Source organism: Oncorhynchus mykiss, chromosome 12, assembly GCF_057628025.1.
Source record: "Oncorhynchus mykiss isolate SJ-2025 chromosome 12, ASM5762802v1, whole genome shotgun sequence".
Classification (NCBI taxonomy): domain Eukaryota; kingdom Metazoa; phylum Chordata; class Actinopteri; order Salmoniformes; family Salmonidae; genus Oncorhynchus; species Oncorhynchus mykiss.
Window position 1 is genome coordinate 69,771,893 of NC_143033.1, and position 25,210 is coordinate 69,797,102.

A 25,210-nucleotide genomic window follows, 5' to 3' on the forward strand; every position below is an offset into this window, starting at 1 on the left:
ATTCATAACTCACAACATTTTCAGCATGTTGGCGTTGCCAACGTACAACCATAAACGTTGTGTAGCCAGCACCGTGCTCCAATCAGCCGTGGAAATTGGTGTGTCGGTGATTTAACTTCTTCAGGTCACAACTTAGGTTTAACCCCTTTGCGTAAAGTAACTCTTACCTCTTACGGACACAATTTCCAATATTCCCAAGCTAAACTTGTGGACATTTTACAGAACATTTTGCGTTAATTTACCCGTAGATTTAACAGACCAAAACTCTGAAGACCAGCTCTTCCTTTCTGTGACTGTCATAACGTCGGTTGTGTGCAATCTCTTTCTACTCTCCTGTTAGTGGCAATAATGTGCACAGACAGTCAAATGAGCCAGAAGCTCCATTTGTTCCATTCCGTTAATGTGACTTTTTGTAATTATTCTGATAATGGCCTACATTTACTGCTATTACTCTCTCATCCATCAGCTACTCTCTAATGGGAAAGTGGATGTAATGGTCTGACGGGCCACGGTAGGGGGGGGGGTTAACAAATGGTCTTGTGGGTTGCGTCAGAGTGAGCGAGCACTTGCTGTTAGGTTTCATCATGCGTGATTCTGGCACACTGTGGAGAGAGACGGAGAGTTAGTTCCTGCTTCCCGCTAGGAAGGGTCTGCCCTGAATCCACAAAGCCCTGGACACGCACGCGTTCAGAATACCATACCCGTCTACCCTCCACCCAGAGGCCAAGATCTTCACCTCCCCTCATCTTTAACACAATAGACCTGAGAGCAGGGTTACGCGAGACGTCGACATTGGTTGTGTGAGATCATGTACATGTCCTCCCTGCCATTAGTACATAGCAATCTGGGAAGGAGAGGCGTGGAGGGAGAAGAGGAAGGGGGTTCTTCTCCATGAAGTCATCAGCGTTTAGATACATGGGTGCCAGCGGGGGATGCCATTTTTCATTGCGGTTAGTTCCATCGCTGCCCCACTTTTAGCAGTTTAGAAAATACGGTTTGCGCTAAAATGAGGAGATTAGTCATGCCTTCAGTTTGCTTCTCTAGTCTCTCTCTGGGTTCCCACACAATAATGACCGTAAGCAAGATGGCCGCCGAATGGATCCAAACTGGCTCATGTCTCTTGAGCTGTCCACGGAATTATTACGACCACCATTCTAACTGTTATTACATGTTGTTTACAATGTTTCAGGGTGTTTTTATAGGTTATTGTCTACGCCTGCCTGACATATCTTCGCGCTGGAAAAGCAACTTCCTACACACAAATTTGACACATAATGGCACTTGGCACTCCTTTTTCGAACACCAAACCCCCATCGGCACACCAATGTAAATGTCTTGTCAGTGTAAGCAGACACACCTGGCCTAACTCGGGAGTTAACCAGTCTCCAGAGAATGTTTGAGAGTAGGGGATCGATGCGCCAAGTGCATAGTGGATCAATGGGACACCATTAAAGCGATGTACCTGGCTGGATTTAGTGCTACTACCAGGGTCATCCATGGGAACTTTCTCAGGTGTGTGTGTGTGTGTCTGAGCTGCTTAAGGTCTACCCACTTTGACTTTCTGTGCAAAAATATTGTCTATTTTCCCAGATATACAGTAGTAGGAAAAATAAATACATTGGGTTTTATTTTCATGTTACAGTTTTGTAGTATATTTTTGAGAGGGGCTATGTATGTACATTTTGTAGAGCGGTAGTATGCATTGAATGTATATAGCAGCGTGGTAGTACGTTAGCTATAAGGGCTAGCTAGTGTATCAAGTATCTGCTGACAAATAATGTCATTGCTTTTGGGTCAAGTAGGTACTGAGGTGAAGGGGTAGTGTGTATTTGCGGAGTGATACTGCGTTAGATCACCTTCACACACCACAGATGGAGACACCGGGAGGACCGTAGTAGTCAGACGGACACTTCAGTCTGTCCACACTTGACTCCACTCAAAACGCTTTGCCTCACTCAAAACGCTTTGCCTCACAACTGACACTTTTTGAAATGTCAACCGCTGTAAACGTTGACTCGTCGCGTCGGGATATCTGTCGATGTTTCTTCTCCCGGCTGACCTGTTCTCCAGTTGACCTGTTCTCCAGTTAACTTCTTTACGTGCACGTTCATGTGAGAGCGAGCGCACGCACGCACACACACACACACACACACACACACACACACACACACACACACACACACACACACACCCACACACTTCCCTCTTTCCAACTGTCTCCCCTGATTTTGTCTGTTCTCTTTCTCAGCCTGCGTCTGTTGATTAATGAACGGGACAGACAAAGGCTCCAGTCAGCGCCAGATAAATACAAACACATGTTCCTCGACTGCCACCCAGCTCAGCAGAGGGGAGCAGAGCGGAGCAGAGGGAGAAAGGAAAGGAGCGATAGGGACAATGGAAGGTAGTGGCGATGGGATTCCCCCATTCCATTCCTTAGTAAAGCACCACCCACATAGCTGTGATGGAGTAAAAAAAACAGACAGACACACAGACACACACACACACACAGACAAGCTGGTGTGCAGACACACACAAGCACACATTTGAAGCCGACACACACACGTTTGAAGCTGACACGCACACACACACACACACACACAGAGAGATATACACGCACATACACTTGAAGCCGCATGTGTTTTGTGAACCACCACCACAGAAACAAGCCTCATGTTTCTTGTCACAACTCTCCAGTCTTAACCCAAGACTCAGAAGGATTTGTGTGTGTGTGTGTGTGCGTGTGTGTGTGTGTGTGTGTGTGTGTGTGTGTTGGGGGGGGGGAGAGACAAGCCTAAACAGAGAAAGCAGAGTTTTTTTAATTTGAAGGATTAGACTGATATAACTAGGTGTTTATAGCGCCTGGATGGGCCTTGCTTTATACTGGCTGATCACTGGTTTTGTCATTCATAGACCTTTCAACTATATGACCAGTTAATCATGGACAGGCTACTTGCAGTGTTCATTTCCTCATGACATACTGCAGATGCCTTTTTGAATGGAATGTGCCCTTACATGAAGAAGAACAAATGGTTGTCATACCCTGCTTACGTCAGTCAGATGTTCTACTTCATTTCTGGGCATCAAGTGGGATTCTTTGCAGATTTGTTCCGGACCTTTTCTCGCTTTTAAACCTCTCGGTTTGGTCGGACTGGCAAATCTACTGCAGAGAAGATTCCGTGACACTGACGCTACTCAAATACGTCAAGGAAACCACGTGTTGTAGCCACCTGTTTCCAAACGCCGCGGTGTTCCGTACCCCAAGCGTAGGAGAAGCTCCAGGATGCTCTGAACAAGCCCATAGGGGATACTGGTGGTGGTGGTGGTGGAGGAAACGCTCTGAAGGACAGCACGGTGAAGAAAGACGGGCTTTGTTAGGCATCTGGACTTTCTCAGTAGTGATATGAAAAGCAGCCTTGTGGGAGACTAGACCTTCCTCCATCAGTCAACAGGCTGTAGGCAGGGAGACCAGAGTGAAAAACACACACACACACACACACGTGCGCACACGCACATCCACACACACACAAGCTTATACTAATTTGCACAAAAAACACACACACACACACACACACTAGCTAAAAAGGCAAGATTAGCGGGCATCATACACACACCTATTCAAAATGCCAATCCATGATGTGACCCCCTATGACAAGTCCACTTCTCTGTCCTCTCCCTTTGTCTGCCCTCTAGAGTCTGTGGAGTCTTGACACTTCGACTGTGAGGAGAGCTGGGGGGTGGAGAGGAATAAAGATACGGGGAGAAGGAGGGAGTGAGAGAATGTTGAGATGGAGGGAGCGGGTGTGTGTGTGTGTGTCTGGTTTTTATCACTCGATCCCCATCAATCGTGCTGTTCCCAAGGACGACGTGTCCTGAGTGCCTGGTTCTCCCTCGAGGGGCCCGCTGTACCCATTCTACATCGCTCATCATCTTTCTATCTATACGTCCTCCTGTCCTCTGATCTCCTCCTCGTCCCCCCCCCCCCAAAAGTCTGTGATGTCACGTTTAGTTACCCACTCCGTCCCTCGAGCGCCAGCCTTCCGACCCCTCCCTCCCTTCCCTCACTCCTTTCTCTCTTCCCTGTTTCAAGGCAACTCTCTCTCCCTCCCCTGCCACCCGCTCTCGGGGGTTGCCCTGATCTTTTTAAGTCTGGTGTCGGGAGCGATCCCTGTCGCTGCGGGCGCAACCCTGGACTTTCCACTATGTCTGCTTGTCTGTCTCTACGGTGATGTGCTAGTTACACGGAGTAGAGCCGCCTGCTTCACCTTCACCCTTGTCCTATTTTCCCTTGATGCCGTACAGAGAATGTCAGCCTTTGTCAGTGGTTGTCTCACGTTGACACTGTGTGGACGCAGAGACACACTCTTTCTGCGTCCCCACGCAAGCCGAGCTCTCCCACTCAGATTTTCTTTTTTTTTTAACAAGACTTTAAAAAAAACGGCAGCCTATGCAACATTTAGCCAATTAAAAACATCACTGTAGCAATGAGGTTTGTGCAGTAAGCTATAGCCCCAATACATTATTGGGGCAAATTGATGATAGAAGATTACACACACACACACACACAGTGTTTCTCTGTTCAGAACCGATAATTACATCTGAAGCCTAGTTATCTCTCTTGAATTGCCCTGCCAATGCATTGTTGTTCGGACTCAGATAGCATAATTACCACCACTCAAATTAAGTTGGGAGATTTCTCACTCAACCAAAAACATATACATTCGTCTTCTTCCCCTAGTCCCCGCTCCCCCCCCCCCCCCCCCTTAATTTGGGACTACCCCTCCTTCACCCCCTCTCATCCATTCTACTGTTGGACCCCCATGGAGTTCAGACCTATAAGACAGGAATGTTCCTGGGGTGAGCTCTTCCATCTTGTGTCACAGGGGGGGTTGGAGGTCTGGGAGAGCTGTTTGGATAGGCTGGGGTTACAGAGCGAGTAGGCTAGGCGGAACGGCCCACTGTCAGCCCCACCCCTCCGAGCCTGGTCACCCCTGACCCCTGGGGGTCAATGCACATTAGGGCCTTATGCATGAATGTCAGTGAGCGGCTCGACCGGCCCTCCTGCTGCAACCATTAGTCTTCCCCAGGCCAGGCAGGGTCAACTGACCACAGGGACAACCTTCAACCCCCCCCCCCCCACAACAACACACTCCACAATGGGGTTCAAGCCCTCCCTCCTACTACAGGCCTCAAAAGTTTCCAAGTGTATTTATTTTCTTTGTTTTCACTGTCTCCCTTCATTGAATTTTCTCTTTATGCTTGGATGATATCATTAACCGCCCCCTCTCCCTCCTCTCGCTCTCTCTCGCTCTCCTCTCTCTCGCTCTCCTCTCTCCCTTCTCTCTCCCTTCTCTCTCTCTCTCTCTCTCTCGCTCCCTCCTCTCTCTCGCTCTCTCGCTCTCCTCTCTCGCTCTCCCCTCTCTCTCTCTCTCTCTCTCTCTCTCTCTGTCTCTCTCTCTCTCGCTCCTTCCTCTCTCTCTCGCTCCCTCCTCTCTCTCTCTCGCTCCCTCCTCTCTCTCTCTCGCTCCCTCCTCTCTCTCTCTCGCTCCCTCCTCTCTCTCTCTCGCTCCCTCCTCTCTCTCTCTTGCTCCCTCCTCTCTCTCTCGCTCCCTCCTCTCTCTCTCGCTCCCTCCTCTCTCTCTCGCTCCCTCCTCTCGCTCTCTTTCTCGCTCCCTCCTTGCTCTCTCTCTCTCTCTCTCTCTCTCTCTCCCCATCTCTCTCCCCATCTCTCTCCCTCCTCTCTCTCTCTCTCTCTCTCTCTCTCTCTCAGCAGATGATGCCTCCAGAGTGAGTGATGCACTCCTGACGTTCCTCATAACCGAGGTTGGCATTTGGAGCTTTAAATGTTACCCCCTGCTTTCTTCCCATGATTCACGGTTATGAGCTCATTATACCAGCCGCTCCTCATCCCATCCCACATCATATCCCCAGCCCAAAGTTACCGCATCGCTCAGGCTTCAAATGCCAACCAGGTCAGTCACGTACTGTATAACCCTCATGTCTGCATTGCCTCAAAGCTGTATAGAGGTGTGGTGAACTGATATAAGGGGGCTTGCATAATGGTTGTGCGGGCGTGTGTGCGTATAAACAAACCACATTTTTCCCCCAGGTATCGTCACATTCGAGAGGATGAGTGAGCATGTTGTTAGGGAGAAATTCACATCAATTCTTCGAAACGCCATTACTTTGAAACATCAAGGAGAACTCTTACGGGGGAATGTGTGTTTTTAAAAGGCTTTGAAAGCGACGAATGGAACGCTGCTGTTGCTGTCTTTGTCAGCGAATGGTGTTTATGTTGCCGTCGTCCTCTCGGCCGTTAGTGGAACATATTCTAGAACATTTGCCCCTGTTGCCCTTCTGCGCCTCATTGACGGTCACATGGAGGGTGATGGTGGCCCGATGGTGACTCTGACGGGCCTTAGGTGATCTGCTGACACAAGCCTGTCCTTCGCGACCTGCTCTTTCGCTGAGGGGAGAGAGAGACTCCATGGGTAGCCCACAGGACTGCTGGGAATAGCCCCGTAAGATCACCAATGAGAGGCCTTGGGTCTGGGTGACCTCGTCTGGTCTCTGTTGCGTGGTGCACAGTCAGCAGGCGACACAATGGGTTTCAGCGCTAACTGGACGGCCATTTTGGGGTCATGACTTCATGACATTATAGAGGAGGGATTCTATACACAGTGTCCAGACAGTGTCTAGACTAGAGGTCGACCGATTAATCGGAATGGCTGATTAATTAGGGCCGATTTCAAGTTTTCATAACAATCGGTAATCAGTATTTTTTTGGACACCAAATTGCCGATTTTAAAAATAAAAAAATAATAATTTAAATGTATAAAATATTTTTTACACCTTTATTTATCTAGGCAAGTCAGTTAAGAATACATTCTTATTTTCAATGACGGCCTAGGAACGGTGGGTTAACTGCCTTGTTCAGGGGCAGAATGACGGATTTTTACCTTGTCAGCTCGGGATTCGGCAAAAAAAGCTGTCATTGCACCAATGTACCTAACCATAAACATCAATGCCTTTCTTTAAAATCAATACACAAGTATATATTTTTAAACCTGCATATTTAGTTAATATTGCCTGCTAACATGAATGTCTTATATCTAGGGAAATTGTGTCACTCCGTGCAAGCAGTCCGGGTATATGCAGCAGTTTGGGCCGCCTGGCTCATTGCGAACTGTGTGAAGTCCATTTATTCCTAACAAAGGCCGTAATTAATTTGCCAGAATTGTACATAATTATAACATAACATTGGAGGTTGTGCAATGTAACAGAAATATTTAGACTTATGGATGCCACCCGTTAGATAAAATAAAGAATAAATGTTTTGTTTTCGAAATGATAGTTTCTGGATTCGACCATATTAATGACCAAAGGATCGTATTTCTGTGTATTATTATGTTATAATTAAGTCTATGATTTGATATTTGATAGAGCAGTCTGACTGAGCGGTGGTAGGCAGCAACAGGCTCATAACCATTCATTCAAACAGCACTTGCGTGCGTTTTCCAGCAGCTCTTCGCAATTCTTCAAGCATTGTGCTGTTTATGACTTCAAGCCTATCAACTCCCGAGATTAGGCTGGGTTAACCGATGTGAAATGGCTAGCTAGTTAGCGGGGTGCGCGCTAATAGCGTTTCAAACGTCACTTCCTCTGAGACTTGGAGTGGTTGTTCCCCTTGCTCTGCATGCGTAACGCTGCTTCGAGGGTGGCTGTTATCGATCTGTCCCTGGTTCGAGCCCAGGTAGGATCGAGGAGAGGGACGGAAGCTATACTGTTACACTAGCAATACTAAAGTGCCTATAAGAACATCCAATAGTCAAAGGTATATGACATGCAAATCATATAGAGAGAAATAGTCCTATAATTCCTATAATAACTACAACCTAAAACTTCTTACCTGGGAATATTGAAGGCTCATGTTAAAAGGAACCACCAGCTTTCATATGTTCTGAGCAAGGAACTTAAAACTTAGCTTTTTTACATGGCACATATTGCACTTTTACTTTCTTCTCCAACACTTTGTTTTTGCATTATATAAACCAAATTGAACATGTTTCATTATTTATTTGAGTCTAAATTGATATTATTGATGTATTATATAAAGTTAAAATAAGTGTTCATTCAGTATTGTTGTAATTGTCCTTAATAAAAAACGGCCGATTTGGTCCTCCAATAATCGGTATCGGCATTGAAAAATCATAATCGGTCGACCTCTAGTCCAGACACAGTGTCCAGAGGGGCATCGTGTTCCATGGTTCTCTTTACAATTTCTCATTGTTTTCTTTGATGTACATTTAAGGACTAATTTGAGGATGTTTCACAGCCTTGGAGGCATGTGCTGTACTGTGGTTTGATAGGAGAGGTCCTAGCCATCACCCCTCGGCGACCATCGGTAGACTTAACCTGCTGATAGGAGAACAATTAACTCCTCAAGCTAACGAGCTAATCGAACGTTTCTCTTTCCCCGAGGGGTGACACCATTTGGGATTGTGAGCCGTCTCGGTGGGGACTGTGTGGGGTGAGGGTCTGTCTTCTCTTCAATCTAGATAATATTCAGCATTATCTTTCTTCTCCTTCATCAATCTGCTTTAGGGAGATAGCCAGGAGGGGAGTTAGACTCCAATGAATCGACGGCCAGTGGCACTGAGGTACAGCACGCTCATTATCTGACGCAATCACCATTTACAACAGGAATGAGTGAGGGGAGGAGAGAGTGTGTGTGTGTGTGTCTGCATGCGTTTGCGTAGGTGTGTGTGTGTGTGTTTGTAGAAACACCATCAGACTGATAACCCTTCACCCAGCCTGTGGGGAATATGCCCAGATAACAGAGATATGAGACTTGCAGGACACTCTGAAAGCAAACATGCTCTTTCTCCTTTTTTGTTGTTGTTGCCGTAGGCATTGAGCAACACTTACAGTTGATTTTCCTTCTTTTTTTTCTCTCTCTTTCTCAGAATTAGGCAAGTACAGATTTCTCCAAGTGGTTCAGGTTTTGTTTTGTTGGCAACCAAAAGTAACCTTGTCTAACTGGCCTCTAGCTTTCAAGACTGGTGACAAATAGTTTATAGTATGACATTTCTATTCTAAGGTGTTCATTTGAGAAATTCCAATTAATTTTTTTACCCAGGAAGCTCCAGTGATACACTATATAAACAAAAGTATGTGAACACCCCTTCAAATGACTGGATTTGGCTATTTCAGCCACACCCGTTGCTTACAGGTGTATAAAATTGAGCACACCGCCATGCAATCCCCATAGACCAGCATTGGCAGTAGAATGGCCTTACTGAAGAGCTCAGTGACTTTCAACGTGACGCTGTCATAGGATGCCACCTTTCCAGCAAGTCAGTTTGTTACGTTTCTGCCCTGCTAGAGCTAGCTGCCAAGACCAACTGTAAGTGCTGTTATTTTGAAGTGGAAACGGCTCAGACGAAAAAGTGGTAGGCCACCCTAAAGAAGTGGTGCCTCTTACAGCAGCAGAGGGGGGACCAGCTCCATAATAATGGCCATGATTTTGGAATGAGATGTTTGACGAGCAGGTGTCCACATATTTTAGGTTATGTAGTGTATAAATGATCTCCTCTCCCAAGGGCGGAGACCTTGCAGCTGTCCACTGGCCCTTGGAGACTCACGCAATGGCTGCTCTGTTAACTAAATTCGCAGACAACCAATGCTTTTTTCAGTTTTAACAGACTACAATCGGTGGCCTTGTCTCGTGTCGCTCGCCTCTCTTCTCCTCTTCTTTTGATTTGTCATCATGTGCTCCGCTGTGTGGCTGACTTCAAAGCCTCCCATCGTCTCAAAGCAGCCAACGCGAGAAACACTTTGAAACACTTTGACACCACTTTGACACCAATCAGACACTTTAATCGAGCCCAATTTTACACAGGTCATGTCTTTCATGTCTGTCGTTTAGTGAAATTAGCTGTAATGTCTGAGTTGACTATTGTTATGATGCAGCTTTTCAAGATATCGTCTTAGTAAAATGGCTAAGGCATTAGCAAGGCTATGGAAAGGCTAAACTCTCAGCAAATGTATTTGGCGTGGTTGCAAACACGTTTATAGGCTTACCCATACTTACATGGTCTATGACAAAACATTGGGTATCAATATGGCTGTAGGCTTAGCCGTTGTATGTTGTGGTGGAGGCTAACGCGGCTAAATAGCTGGACTGGACAACACTGTGTCTTTCAGGAGGCTAACTCACCTTCTTGCTGATTTTGTCCAGCTGAGGAGAAATGAAAAGAGAAGAGGGGCTGAAACCAGACTATAGGCTATCCCTCCGGTTTGTTGTCCCGGGACAGATCAGAAGATGACCATCTCTGAAAAAGAAAGCGGAGCTCTCGGATGTCTGCAGTGATAGTTGGATTTCATCTGTGTATTTGGGACTTTTTTTTAGCCGTGTAGCTCTAGGCCGGAGGGTAGCCTAGCGGTTACGAGTGTTTGGACAGTAAACAGAAAGGTCGCTGGTTTGAATCCCGAGCCTACTAGGTGAACAAATCTTTCAATGTGCCCTTGTGGAAGGCACTTAACCCTCATTGCTCCTGTCAGTCGCTCTGGAGCTAAAATGACTCCGATGTCAATGTGGGCCAGCTGTAGCGCAGCATGCTGTTTGTTAGCTAGCGGGGGAGCAGGGATGCTATGGAGGTAGGGTTGGTGGTGTTGGTGCTTAGTGAGCTGACAGAGAAATGACGTTCTCTCTTTCCGCTTCTGTATGATGGAGCTGGAGAGGGGGAAAGGAGGGCGAGTATGTAGCTGATCAGACAGACCCACAAGACCCATTCTCTGTCTGTACATGTTATGTACTCGTTCGTTGAGTCACAGCTCGTGATGTGTTTGTCTATGTGTTTCTCAGTGTAGGAAGACTGCGCGGCTCTGTATTGTGTGTTTTCTAGTTATGTAAGATGCTTTTCACTTACCGGTACGTTCAAAAAGTAAAATGAAGTATTCCTATAGGATATGATCACGTGTTTGGTATGATATGTGTGTCGATGTGTTCTTTATATTTACTGCACATTTGTCCTTACTGAGAGAGTGTGTGTGTGTGTGTGTTTATCTGGTAGAGAGGATTATTTGGGGATTTACACAGTATATGAGTAAATGGATCATGTCAATGCATGTTCCTCCTGAGACTGTAACACTGTGTGTGTGTGTGTGTGTGTGGGGGGGGGTAAAGCTGATCCTCTCCTGTGCGCCAGTGTTCTCATGCTATAATGCTATCAGAAGCTCAGAAAACTTCTGCTGGGCTACAGCTGGAGCAGCTGTGTGTGTGTGTGTGTGTGTCATAGAGATGGATAGAGATCACTACTTGGAAAGAACCCGTTTTTGCATGGACTTAACCATTGAGGGCGTCCACCAATTTGAAGTAGTCATCTGGGTGTGACTTCCTCTGGGTGATGTAAGGATCACATGGTTCCATCCGGGTTGTCAGGGGGGATCAGCCAATGAATTATACGTTTCATAACTGCAGGCGGCAGTGAATCGCTAACTTGGCTTTATACCTGTTCATACAACATCCTCCAGGTGGCAGTGTGCAACCCTCCCAGATTGTTTACTAACTCATGGAAGTAGTAGACAAAGAAATGTGCCTTCAAAATGGAGATGGCCTCAATGGTGCTGCCCGTATTCTCACAGACGCCATAATGCAACAGATACAAAGATGAGTGGTCTATCTATGTCTATGGTACACACACACACACACACTGAGAGTGTAGCTAGTCATCTGTGAGTGTACTTTAGTTGTCTGAGAGAAGAGGGGGTTCGATATCTGAGTCATTTGTTAGCTAGTGTCTGGGGTTGGCGCCCCAGCCTAACTCTATCATAGCGTTTATTTGACAGAGAAAACAATCCTACGCCATTACCACAGCCCAGGGAGCAGGGGAGAAAACCACACACCGTGTGGACTCCGTTACGGTCAAGAAACAAAACCGTGATATTCATTCTGTAGGCCTACACGCTCAGTCACAAACAGACAGTAACACCGGTTAGCAAGCCTTTAGAGGACACACACACCGTCTCCCTGCCCCCTCCCATTCCTCTCGCACTCCTCTCAGATGCAATGGACATTAGTACGAGAAGGAGATTCGACTCTCTCCCTACTCCCTTATTTCCCTCTTGTTTTAGTTCTCTGCCACCCACCTATCTGCCTCGTATAGTACACTGAACTAAAGTATAAACACAACATGTAAAGTCTTGGTTTCATGAGCTGAAATAAAAGATCCCAGAAATGTTCCATACACACAAAGAGCACATTTCTCACACATCTTTTTTTCCATCCCTGTCAGTAAGCGTTTCTCCCTTGCCAAGATAATCCATCTGACAGGTGTGGCATATCAATAAGCTGATTAAACAGCACGATCAATGGGGGACAATAAAAAGGCCACTCTAAAATGTGCAGTTTTGTCACTCAACACAAGGCGGCCGATGTCTCAAGTTTTGAAGGAGCGTGCAATTGGTTAATTTCTCTACCATAAGCCGCCTCCAATCTCATGTTAGAGAATTTTGTAGTGCATTCAACTGGCTTCACAAACCGCGGACCACGTGTAACTATGCCAGCCCAGGACCTCCACATCGGACTTCTTCACCTGTGGGATCATCTGATACCAGCCAGCACCAACTGTCAGAAACAGTCTCAGGGGAGCTCATCTGCGTGCTCGTCGTCCTCACCAGGGTCTTGCCCTGACTGCAGTTTGGCGTCGTAACCGACTTCAGTGGATAATTGCTCGCCTTCGGTGGCCACTGGCGCGCTGGAGAAGTGTGCTCTTCACAGATGAATCCTGGTTTCAACTGTTCCCGGGCAGATGGCAGACGGTGTGCATTGTGTCGTGTGGGCGAGCAGTTTGCTGATGTCAATGTTGTGAACAGAGTGCCCCATGGTGGGGTTATGGTATGGGAAGGCATAAGCTACGGACAGTGAACACAATTGTATTTCATCGATGGCAATTTGAATGCACAGAGGTGCCGTGACGAGATCCTGAGGCCAATTGTCGTGCCGTTCATCCGCCGCCATCACATCAGGTTTCAGCGTGACAATACATGGCCCCATGTCGGAAAGATCTGTACACAATTCCTGGAAGCTGAAAATGTCACCCCCCCCCCCCCCCCCTGTTGAGCATGTTTGGGATGCTCTGGATCGACATGTACAACAGCGTATTCCAGTTCACGCCAATATCCAGCAACGTCGCACAGCCATTGAAGAGGAGTGAAGCAACCATCCACAGGCCACAATCAACAGCCTGATCAAGTCTGTGTGAAGGAGATGTGTTGCGCTGCATGAGGCAAGTGGTGGTCGCCCCTACTTTTTAATATATTTTTTTTAAAGGTTCCTGTGACCAACCGATGCATGTCTGTATTCCCAGTCATGTCAAATCCAAAGACTGTGACATAATTTGTTTATTTCAATTGACTGATTTTCCTTTCATATGACCTGTTAACATGTTGCATTTATATTTGTGTTCAGTGTAGTTGTTATATCATACAGCTAAGCAGATGGAGGAGGGAAGTAGGGATAGAGGAAGGGAGGGTCGAACTCTCTGCTGAGAGGGAGAATCCCTGCCCAAGCGGAAGTGAGATTGCGACAAGGGTTCGGACACTGAGACGAAGGAGCCCAGAAGCAGTCGAGCAATGCGTACTAAAGCTAATATCTTCTCTCGCTTTCTTATTATAGATGCCTACGTCACTTCCATGGCAGACCATTGCTTTGGAGGCCAATATCAGCCTGACACGGCTGTTTCTCCAGGGTTAGGGCTTTGCCCACGGTGCGAGGTAGGCCTCTTCCAAGGTGCTTGGCTGTATGCCAGCGATAATCTATGCCAAAGCAGTACGCTATCAGAGTCAGGTGCGGCATTTGGGAATGGATGTGTACACACATGCTTCTAGAACATGTTTTTGTCTTTCTGTTTGTGGAAGGAGTACATGAGTGAGCTCCTATGTAGGTCTAGTGTGTGTCTGTGCACGTGTGTGTGTGTGTGTCTGTGCGCGTGTGTGTCTGTGTGTGTCTGTGCGCGTCTGTGTCTGTGCGCGTCTGGGTGTGTGCGCGTGTGTGTGTGTGTGTGTGTGTTTATCCTCAAATAACCTCTGTGGATGTCGTTTCGCCACGCCAAAATATGTTTAGTTGCCTGGGAACGGCAGGATTGTAAACTGGAATGACAAGGCACTCCAGAGAGTCCCTCCAAAGTCCTCCCCTCTGCTGGAGAGAAGCACTGTCCTGTCTGTCTCTGGAGTGAATGACACGATCACAGTCTGAGAACATCTACTGCACCGGGCCACAGGAGAGGCTCTCACAGGAGAGTGGAGAAGAGGAAGAGGGGGAACGATAGGATGGCAAGAAAAATCCAGAGTTGGTAAAGTGGGAGAAACTACACAGCCCTTGGCGATCGGGCTGTGTGGTCATCTATCTTGCCAGGCATGTAAGAGAGGGGAGGATTTCCAGTCTGGTCTAATTTCAACTTTGTTCTAATTTCCGTTCTCCCAGGAACACACACACACACACTCACACAGACAAATCCAGAATCAAACGGACACGTGGATACAAGAACACACCACAATACACTCTCACACTGAACTCACAAGGACAAAATCGTACAGGCACGTCAATGTATTTTTCCGAACCCGCTCAACCTACAGTGTAGTGTACCCACAGGCAACCAGACGTATTCATTCACATGTATCGGTCTTTCACTGACAGACCTTGCACCAGCAGGAACAAGTCAACTGGCTAGAGCTGCAATGCTTCTACAGCTCCATCCAGCACTCAGTACAACAGCTAGCTCAGCCATTCTCTGTCTCTCTCTCTGTCTCTCTCTGTCTCTCTCTCTCTCTCTCTCTCTCTGTGTCTCTCTCTGTCTCTCTCTCTCTCTCTCTGTGTCTCTCTCTGTGTCTCTCTCTCTGTGTCTCTCACTCTCTCTCTCTCTCTCTCTCTCTCTCTCTCTGTGTCTCTCTCTCTCTCTCTCTCTCTCTCTGTGTGTGTCTCTCTCTCTCTCTCTGTGTGTCTCTCTCTCTCTCTCTCTGTGTCTCTCTCTCTCTCTCTCTGTGTGTCTCTCTCTCTCTCTCTCTGTGTGTCTCTCTCTCTCTCTCTCTGTGTGTCTCTCTCTCTCTCTCTCTCTCTCTCTCTCTCTGTGTCTCTCTCTCTGTGTCTCTCTCTCTCTCTCTCTCTGTGTCTCTCTCTCTGTGTCTCTCTCTCTGTGTCTCTCTCTCTGTGTCTCTCTCTCTGTGTCTCTCTCTCTGTGTCTCTCTCTCTGTGTCTCTCTCTGTGCCTCTCTCTGTGTTTCTCTCTCTCTCTCTCTCTCTCTCTGTGTCTGTGTCTCTCTCTGTGTGTCTGTGTCTCTCTCTGTGCCTCGCTCTCTCTCAATTAAATTCAAGGGGCTTTAATGGCATGGGAAACATATGTTAACATTGCCAAAGAAAATGAAGTAGATAATATACAAAAGTGAAATAAACAATAAAAAATGAACAGTAAACATTACACTCACAGTGTACAAATGTCATATTATGCATGTCTCTCTGTCTCTCGCTCTCTCTCTCGTCCTTTGTATCTGAGTTGGTAGAGCATGGCGCCTGTAATGCCATGGTAGTGGGTTTCGATTCCCGGGACCACCCTATGTAAAATGTAGGCACGCATGACTAAGTTGCTTATTATATATAATTTCTCTATCTGTTTTATGGTCTTTCCTGTGTCTCTCACTTTCTCTCCTTCTTAACCACAGTGTGTCGTTCTCTCTCTCCTTCCCCTGTCCCTCATTATCGTCCCTCGTTTTTCGATCATCCCCTGTCCGTCTCCCCCTCTCATCTCCCTCCCTCCCTCCCTCCCTCACACACACACACACACACACACACACACACACACACACACACACACACACACAAGGTGTCTAAAGGGTTCCACAGGGATGCTGGCCCATGTTGACTTCAATGCTTCCCGCAGTTGTCAAGTTGGCTGGATGTCCGGTCTGTACTCAAGCGTGTGTGTGTGTTGTGTTTGTGTGTGCACGGAAGCATGTGTGTGTGTGTGATATTTGGCCAGTCCTGTGAGTGTCCCCTCTAGGGAGGAACCCCCTATAGTGTATAAAGGTGAGACCAGCTCTCTCCCTCATCTCGCTGCCTGTGCAACAGGAAAGTCTCTTTCCTATGTTTATCACTACACACACACACACACACACACTGGCAAACGCTGGTGTTATCATCTAGGCTTCCTCCCCAGCCCCACTGGGACTCGCGCCGAGCTGTTGATGTTGCTCAGCTCAAAAAGAGCTCTCTCACACTGACGACAACACACTGCTGTTAGACTTTAGGCCCTATTCCCACTACGAGCGAAGGAGAGTCTGAGGAGCAGAGTGACGAGAGAGATCTACTTTCCCATTTCATACTACGTCCTCGCCTTACCTTTTTCGTTACGGCCGGCAACGCCTCGTTCGTGGTCGGCAGCTCCAATTGGCGAGCTGTTAAACAACCCGAGTGGCTTTTCTCCTAAAACATGTTTACACTCTTGAATTCCGCAACAATTCACGAGCATGTGAAGACAAAGAGTTTCTAATTCCTGTCCGGGAACACATTCGGGTTAGCTGACGCCACACAGCAGACTCCGTCCAGCTAACTAACATCGCGCGCCACGATCAAGTCACCGGTAGCACATTAATAATGAACGTTTACCCCTCCCATTCGAATAGAAAAAGTACAGTTGCGTTTTTTTTTCTCGCACGTCGACATTCATGTTATAATGCAGGCTACACAGCCAGCTAACGTGAGCTAGTGTGAGCCTTGGCGCGTCTATCGAGCAGCGAGATGGTCGCTCTTAAGGCTTACGCTAGCGTATTGCAGTTACCTTTGAACAAACCCGGCGTCTTTTGACCTGTGTCGATGGAAGTCCCTATGAGGTAAAAGCTAATTGTGACTGAAAACGTTCAGAATTCTCCGGGGAGTTGCTCCTTGCCTGGACATCGGTGGCTCAGTTCAGTCAAGCAGCGGCAACAACAACAACAAGCGCTGTTGAGACTTACGGCTATGGGGACAATTTCAGAATGTCACAAGCTGTTACTACAATTACAGGTTACAAACTCAGTAGAACATGTAAGGAAAATGTCTGTGCATTTCATTTGTTACATTTTTACTGTAACAGTTTTGGCTCAACGAGGCAATTGTGTTTACACTTCCCTGCTTAGAGGCCGGCAACTGTCGGGCGAGTGTCGTACCCTACCTCCGGAGGTGGAGGACGTGACAAGTTTACATTGCAGTAATGTGTGTAGCCGAAAAGTCTAGTGAAACCACTTTCTCTCTTCAATATACTGTCTCCGGTCTCTCTCTTCACTTAGCTCCCACTCTCTCTATATATATCTCTATATCTAACCCTAACCCTCCCTCCGCTCTTTTCTCTCCCTCTCTCTATATCTCTATATGTAACCCTAACCCTCCCTCCACTCTTTTCTCTCCCTCTCTCTATATCTCTATTTCTAAACCTAACCCTTTCCCTCCACTATTTTCTGTCTCTGTCTCTGTCTCTGTGTCTCTGTCTCTGTGTCTCTGTCTCTGTCTCTCTGTCTCTCTGTCTCTCTGTCTCTCTGTCTCTCTGTCTCTCTGTGTCTCTGTGTCTCTGTGTCTCTGTCTCTGTCTCTGTCTCTGTCTCTGTCTCTGTCTCTGTCTCTGTCTCTCTCTGTCTCTCTCTGTCTCTCTCTGTCTCTCTCTGTCTCTCTCTGTCTCTCTCTGTCTCTCTCTGTCTCTCTCTGTCTCTCTCTCTCTGTCTCTCTCTCTCTCTCTCTAACCCTTTCCCTCCACCTTTCTTTCGTTCTTTCTTTCCCTCTCCAATTTGTCTCTGTTCTTAAAGATTGGGGTTATGATTCCAAATGTCAGGGAAATAACCTACACTCAGGATCAAACTGGACAGTTTTAATATAGCCAATTTGAGTTTTAAAGTCTCACAGCAATGAAGGCGTAATTCACCCTTATTTGTGTCTCTGTGCTTTTGGTTGGATAGTGTTCTAAGTTTTTTCCATATCATTTTACAATCTGCATCAAACCTTGTCATCTGTGGTGTTTTTTGTTAAGTTTTTTATCAATCTCGGTAGTGCTTCTTTTGCTTTTTGCCTGAATATATAGTTGATGTTTTTAACTGCTAGATTGATGCCGCCTTTACTGTGAGTGAATGTGGTATCCAGAAAGATATTTTAGTTCTCTCTCTCTCTCGCTCTCTTTCTTTTTTTTTTTCTTTTTTTCTTTCTCTCTTTTCTCTCTCTCTTTTTTTCTCTCTCTCTCTCTCTCTACCTGTCTTTCTACCTGTCTTTCTATGAAGTGGACGGATCAGATCTTTCCCAGAAAAACTCCTTGTCCTAACTATTGGTACATAATTGGTATATAATGGTACAGGCTGCTAATGGTACAGGATGCTAATGGTACTCCTCAAGGCCAGGCAATTATGGTTTGTTCTAACTGGTATGTGCTCCTTTTCCTTTCACGTGCATATCGCCTGCTTTTACTGGAAAATAATATATGCCATTTAGCAGGAGTATTTAGCCAAAGCGACAGGTGGTCCCGGGAATTGAACCCACTATCCTGGCTTTGCCAGTGCCATGCTCTACCAACCGAGCTACAGCTATTTTCTTTTTCATTGCTCTTTACTGTTATAGCACATCAGAAATGTGCAAATGGTTATAACAGCCCACGTGTGTGTTTCTGGTGCTACGTAGTCGTTGTCTCATTCAGCTTGTTTCTGAATATGTTGATGACCACTTATCGCACGTTTGACCGTGGATCAGCGTGGAACGCTGGCTACATATGGATTACATTTACGTAGCGCGGTGTGTCCATTTCAAAGTGTTCTCTTTTGCATTAGAACTCTAATGCACTCACGTGTGTGGATGAATGTGCCTGTATGCATGGCAATGCAATGCCCAGAACAATGCCACTGGGCACAGTGTAATAACACACTTGGTTTGTTTACACCAGCGCACCCACATGCATTTTTACGCACGCGCACACACACACACACTGCTTGAGCGCGTAGCTGTGGACATTACATTACTGTAGGATGTGGAAGGGGGTCTGTTTTAATAAGACGGCTCTAATGACAGTGTAAACCCTCCAAGGCAGAGTCGCTCCACTTCTCCCTCAGTCAGAACACACACACACACGGCACTGTTTTGGCTCTCCACGCCACACTTCCAGCTTCTGTTTTGGGTTTTCTCTGTACGCTTAGCTTAATCAGACCACACACACACACACACACACACACACACACACACACACACACACACACACACACGGACACACACACACACACACACACACACACGGACACGGACACGGACACACACACACGGACACACACACACACACACGGACACACGGACACACACACGGACACACGGACACACACACACACACACGGACACACGGACACACACACACGGACACGGACACACACACACGGACACACGGACACACACACGGACACACACACGGACACACACACGGACACACACACGGACACACACACACACACACACACACACACACACACACACGGACACACACACACACACACACGGACACACACACACACACACACGGACACACACACACGGACACACACACACGGACACACACACGGACACGGTAGCCTAGTGGTTAGAGCTTTGGACTAGTAACCGGAAGGTTGCGAGTTCAAACCCCCGAGCTGACAAGGTACAAATCTGTCGTTCTGCCCCTGAACAGGCAGTTAACCCACTGTTCCCAGGCCGTCATTGAAAATAAGAATTTGTTCTTAACTGACTTGCCTGGTAAAATAAAAAAAAATTAAAAAAAACACACACACACAGCAGTTCTCTCTCTGCATGGGCTTATCACACCACCCGTACCCTGCGTTTACAGTGTGTTGGAGGTATTTACTGTGTAAGCCAAGACAGTTTAACCTTGAGTTAGAATGTCACAGTGTATTGCAGTTCACTCACTGCCCCACGTGGCTTAGCTGGGTTGAGTTCAGCTAGGCCTTTGTTTTGTGTCTGGTTCAGTCACACACCCCCACACATTTTGTAGTGAGCTCCAGTATATTTGTCTGGTTCATCTAGACAGGTTCATCTAGACACACGTTCACCGTCAAGTCATATATGATGCTATGTGAAATAGAGATATTTTACGGCCTGTTTTCAAAAAGAGGAAGGTCCTCTCTTTTCCAGCCGTCCCTCGAGGTGACGACCACGGGTGGGATGGTTTAGGATGAGGTTTTCTTCACCCTGCCCATCTCCCTCATCTCCCCCACCCCCTAATCTCTCATGTCTATCCAAGACTGATTGTTGTGTGGGAATCCCGGGGTTGTCGCGGAAACCGTGGCCACATGATGCGGCGGTGGCTGACGAATGATCCAATAAACTCTCCTCGCCCCCTTCTCCCACCTCCCCCCGCCTCCACTCCTAAAAAGCGCCGCAGGCACTGCACTGATTAAAGTTCATCCTTTCTATCTATCATCAACTCCCTCCCTCCCCTCTTCCCTTTCTCCATCTCGCTTCCCCTCTCCTCTCCACGCCTCTCGTCCCTCCCTCTCTTCACACAATGGATACCTTTTCCCAAATGCAATATTGAGAGCTGGGGGTGGAGGGCGAGGGGAAAGGGGGAAGGATGGAGGGAAAGTGGGATTTGCCTTTTGCAATCACCCTCCTTCAATGTCAGACAGAGAAGAGATTTTCCACTTTCAGAGAGGCAGAAGGGTCTTTCTCTCTCTCTCTATCTATCTCTCCTTTCTCTCTCTCTCTCTCTCTGTGACACTGGTGTCATAGCAATATCAACTCAATTAGACATAGAATTTCCAATCGGTGGCATTTCAATACCTGAATTGAAATGGAACGCAGCCCAATGCTGAAACTGAATTTAGCTCAATTTTGAAGTGGAATGGGAGCCGCAACTCCTATTATTTCCCTTGGCGAATGAGGTCTCGGTCGCTCTGCTAGCTTGGCTCAGTTTGGGTCGGCTTGGTGTGATTTCACAGCGTCCTAAAGATAGGGGGGAGAGGAGCAGAGTAGACAGACCCTGTAACAGGATTATCTGTGTGAGAGCCGGGTGACACTCCAAAAGAGATGTCTGCAGTCTGCACACAATGGTCTGGTTTCTTTCTGGTTCTGCTCAGGCACTAACTGGAGGGGAGATATTTCAGGAGAAAGATGTGAGGACACACAGGCTTGTACATACACAGGTTATCACGTACAGCGTCAGACACACAGGCTGCGTTTAGACAGGCAGCCCAATTCCAATCTTTTTTTCACTACCTGATCTTTTGACCAATCAGATCAGCTCTTCTTTTTCATTTTTTTTAAGGCAAGTTGAGAACAAGTTCTCATTTACAATTGCGACCTGGCCAAGATAAAGCAAAGCAGTTCGACAGATATAACAACTCAGAGTTACATTTCACATCACTCCATGTGTATCTGATGTGATTGGTCTGTGCAGTCACGTACACACTGTTTACTCACACAAACTCAGACACACAGACACATTTGTGGGGCAAATTGATGATAGAAGATTACACACACACACACACACACACAGTGTTTCTCTGTTCAGAACCGATAATTACATCTGAAGCCTAGTTATCTCTCTCTGCCACCCTCTCTGCCCCCCCGTCAACTCCGCCCCCTTCACAAACAAATTGTGTAACACGCTTTGAAGTGAAGGATGGCTTTTGTCTCCCTCCCCCATTCCCTTGTTATATAATGTGCCCAAATGCATCATTTGAATGTGCTGCTCCTTGCTGCTTCTCTCTTCTCTCTCTCTCTCTTCCCATCTCTTTTCTTTCTCTCTCCTTTCTCTTACCTCCTTTCTTTTTCTTTTTCTTTCTCTCTCTCTCTCTCTCTCTCTCTCTCTCTCTCTCTCTCTCTCTCTGCCTAATTAGGTCAGAGACTGTTCTGTCTGTCTGCACAGCCCCTGTTCTGTTGTTTTATGTGCCTGTTCTCTATCTCCCTTTCTTATTTTTTGGACATTTGAATGTTTTGCTTTTAACCCTTAGTCGGCCATTTTGTTGCTCAAAGGAGTGAAACTTTATTGTCCCTTCGGGCGATATTCACGTATTTTAACACTGAGGTCTTCAATGGGCGCGCACTGCCATAGTGAGTAACCCTGCAAGGCATTTTCCCTCCATTTCCTATGTCATATGTACAGGCACATTCACAACACGAGCTTCTTCCATATCCCTTGTTCACAGTTGCAATTCCAGTTGAATATTCCTTGAGTAGGTCGTCTCGGCTGGTACATGTATTTTCTCAGGGATTGTCAGGCACACCGTCCGAGGTTAATAATCCCTGTCAGCAGCTTGGCACACTCGCGGTAAGCAGAAGAGGAGATACCCTGGGGTGTCGATCACATGACACGGAGGAACGTAAGCCTTTTTATTGATTTGTCTTCCTCGTGTTTTTGTTTGTACTATGAGGACGGATGAAACCTCACTCCTGTGTTTCACACACTCCAATGCTTCTTTAATACTGTCAGATGTGTCCGTTCTGGAAATGTCTTGAGAGCTGCATGATTGAAGGCATACGAACACATTGCCTGCGTAATGCATGCATGATATTGTGCTTCCGACAGTTTACTATTTTAAATTGCTCCCTAACTGAGTTATTATTAATCACGTTCAAATTGAATTCCACTGAAAACCAACTGCCGCAGTATGTTTGACTGTTGCAATTAATTCCCTGTCATTCACACCGATTGGATGTCGCCCAGGTGTGGGGCGGGGCGTATGTCCTCAGTCCCAAACGTCTACACCGAGTGTACAAAACAATAGGAACACCTTCCTAATTTAGAGTTTTACACTCCCTTTTGCCCTCAGAACAGCCTCGATGCATTGGGGGGCGTGGACTCTGCAAGGTGTCGAACTTTCCACAGGGATGCTGGCCCACGTTGACTCCAATGCGTCCCACAGTTGTGTCAAGTTGGCTGGTAGTGGATCTCTGCTCTGAACAGCTCGCTCCATCTCATCCCACAGATGCTCAACTGGATTGAGATCTGGTGACTGGGCAGGACACTGCAGGAAGCTGAATTCACTGTCATGTTCGTGGAACCATTCCTGGACAATCCTAACCTTGTGGAATTGGGCATTATCCTGCTGAAAAAAATCTATTTCGCAGATGGATACACTGCTGCCATGAAGGGATGCACCTGATTGGCGAATGATGTTCAGATATCCTGTGGGATTTAGACATTGCTCCACTTTTATCATGGAGCCCAATGTGTGCCATGAAAACGCATCACACCGTCACTACCAGCCTTCGATGTTGACACGCAGAACATCTCCATACCCTAGTCTTCCCATCAGCGTGAAACAGAAGGAGCCGGGATTCATCAGACCAGGCAATGTTTTTCCAATTCTCCAGGGTCCAGTCTTTCCATTTCCGTAGCCATCTGCAACCTCAGTTTCTTGTTTTTAGCTGAAAGAAGTGAAACTCTGTGAGGTTGTCGTCTGTCATACCCCCCCATTCGGCTCAAGGTACGAGGAGTTGTGCATTATTTTATGGGTCTTTGGGCACCAATGTTGGACTGGACTGTCAGTTGACTAACTGTTGCCCGTGTGTTACTCTGCACAATCTGTGTCAGCCTCCTTTGTCCTCTTTTCGACCACTGGCCTGCCATTGGCTGGATGTCCTTTGGGTGGTGGACCATTGTTGATATACATGGGAACGGTTGAGCGGGAAAAACCCAGCAGCGTTGCAGTTCTTGACACACAACCGGTGCGCCTGGCACCTACTATCATACCCTGTTCAAAAGGCACTTAAATCTTTTGTCCGGTCCATTCACCCTCTGAATGGCACACGTACACAATCCATGTCTCAATCGTCTCAAAGCTTAACGATCCTAATTGAACCTCCTTTGATCTACACAGATTGGATTGAGTGGATTTAAGTGACATCAGTAACGGGATCATTGCTTGCACCTGGATTCACCTGGCCAGTCTCTCGCGGGAAAAGAGCAGGTGTTCCTCATGTGTTGTACACTGTGTACATAACAGAGCCTACAATGCTGACTAACAGTGCACTTCTAAAACGCTCCCCCTGCCGTGCTAACTGACCGTTTACAGCCGTCCCTGCACTTGCCTACTATTCTGTAAATGATGTGGAGGTGTCAAGTTTAAATCCCTGATCTCACTGTCAGGTAATCTGCCTCGTGTAGAGATGAGTGGATGGTGGAGCAGGGACAGAGATGACGCCCTGTGGACGGAGCTCTAGTCTATGTTACTGGATCTGTGCAGCCAGTGATACATTAACAGAGTGTGTCTCTATTGTGAGCGTGTGTGAGTAGTGTCCCCGCGATTTAGAAAGGGAGACACACACACACACACACACACACACACACACACACACACATGCACGAGCGCATAATAATAATTCATTGCATTTCTGTAGCGCTTTTTCATGGTATCTCAAAGAGCTTCAAGAGCAAAATAACAAACAAGTAATATGTCATGACGGGTCAACCAATAGAGGCCAAGCCTTTGAAAGCTGCATCCTCTGCAGATAGAGAGGGTCAGTTCATGGTTTGTGCGAAGGGAGCTGGACAGAGGATGCTAGATGATGGAGTCTGCTGATGATCTTGTAGAGGGCAAGTCTGGAAACCAGCCTGTCTTATAGCCACTCCTCTTCCAGTCTGTTTATCACCACTTGGCTGATGCCTCATCAGCTCTGGGCGCCAGAAAGCTCACCACACAAAGTTTAGAATAGTATCCAGTCGTCCTCAATACGAGCCCTCTGTCTCTTGTTTACTCTCAAGCTCCAGGCGACTCCTCACGTGATGTTCTCCAAAAGATCTGGAGTCGGCAGCCAGGTGAAACAAGGTACTGTGTCCAGGTGCATTTTTTTCAAACAAAAGCAAGCTAGCCAAGCCAAAAAGTGTTAACCTGTCCGTCAATCTGCACGTCCGTGGCTCATAAACGCCAGATCCTGTATATGAAATAAAAACTCAATGTTGTCAACAACAAAGGAGCTGACACACACTCACACACTCTGTTGCATACACATTCACATTCACATTACATGCGTTGCCATTGACTCACTTTTGTGCTCCCTCATCCATAAACAATCTGAGTACACTCGTCCACTTAATCCTCTCTCTCGTTCTCTTTCTCGCTCTCTCACACACACGTACACACACACACGCACGCACTAGGGAACACACTGTTCTTGTTCCTGAGCCATGGTACAGTAGGGATCAGAGGGGTGCGGTGGGACCTGGTTTT

At 47.0% G+C, this 25,210-nt stretch overlaps 1 protein-coding gene across 4 annotated transcripts in view; it reads left to right on the forward strand.

Annotated features, from left to right (window-relative positions):
• The window catches only part of rarab (retinoic acid receptor, alpha b), a 177,564-nt gene that overhangs the window by 27,308 nt on the left and 125,046 nt on the right, over positions 1–25,210 (forward strand). The window contains exon 2 of one of the 4 annotated variants that reach the window (XM_036938108.2): positions 5,768–5,969. The exons of 1 other annotated variant lie outside the window; for it this stretch is intronic. The gene's annotated coding sequence lies outside the window, so the exon portion shown is untranslated. The remainder of the gene's footprint in view (positions 1–5,767; positions 5,970–25,210) is intronic. 2 more of the 4 variants (XM_090193139.1, XM_090193141.1) reach the window with 2 other exon arrangements.